The 603-nt window shown below is 35.2% G+C and overlaps 1 non-coding gene across 1 annotated transcript; it reads left to right on the forward strand.

Annotated features, from left to right (window-relative positions):
• Positions 1 to 125: 125 nt before the first annotated feature.
• Positions 126 to 317, forward strand: LOC148938771 (U2 spliceosomal RNA). Its single transcript, XR_016143628.1, has one exon. It is a non-coding gene; the product is annotated as a U2 spliceosomal RNA (small nuclear RNA).
• The last annotated feature ends 286 nt before the right edge of the window (positions 318 to 603 follow it).

The raw sequence follows: 603 nt of genomic DNA on the forward strand, positions 1-603 counted from the left end.
TTACATCCGGCGAAGCTAATTGTTAAGTTAATTGAAAGTCATTTGTGTATTGCAACCGAAATTAAATTTGTGACAAACTTTCTTACTCGTATTCTTATATAGTCTTTGACAATCCTTGTGGAATTATCACTTCTTAGCCGATTAGCTAGAATCAAAGTATAGCATCTGTCCTAGTCAGCTTAATGTTTGATACAGTCTTTTCATTGGGCTCAGAATATTAAATAGATTTTCTGAAACAGGGGGGATGTCGGGACTTGCTCCGCTCCCTTCATGTGTTGGCCCGGTAATGAAGTACTTTCGGGACCGGCGCACCCCTTTCGAGGGGAAATTAAAGTCCATTAACCCTAATCAATGACGTACAATGCGTTTCTCAAATTTTATAGAAACCACACCTGTAGTTTCCTAGCCCTTGAATATATTGAAAATAATTTTTTTTTTCATCTGAAAAAAAGAAAATTTGTTTATAATTTACGAAATTCAATGGTGAAAAAGCCAATTACCACTCGCCATAATTAAATTAAAATTCCCAACCAGGATTGAAGTCCCCATGCATCTTTTTCGAAATGAGAATGCAATTATTAAATGCTGAAATTTAAATTGAAC

The sequence above is a fragment of the Artemia sp. Qi Xiang Cuo genome, unplaced genomic scaffold (assembly GCF_049724085.1).
Source record: "Artemia sp. Qi Xiang Cuo unplaced genomic scaffold, ASM4972408v1 HiC_scaffold_2927, whole genome shotgun sequence".
NCBI classification, from domain to species: domain Eukaryota; kingdom Metazoa; phylum Arthropoda; class Branchiopoda; order Anostraca; family Artemiidae; genus Artemia; species Artemia sp. Qi Xiang Cuo.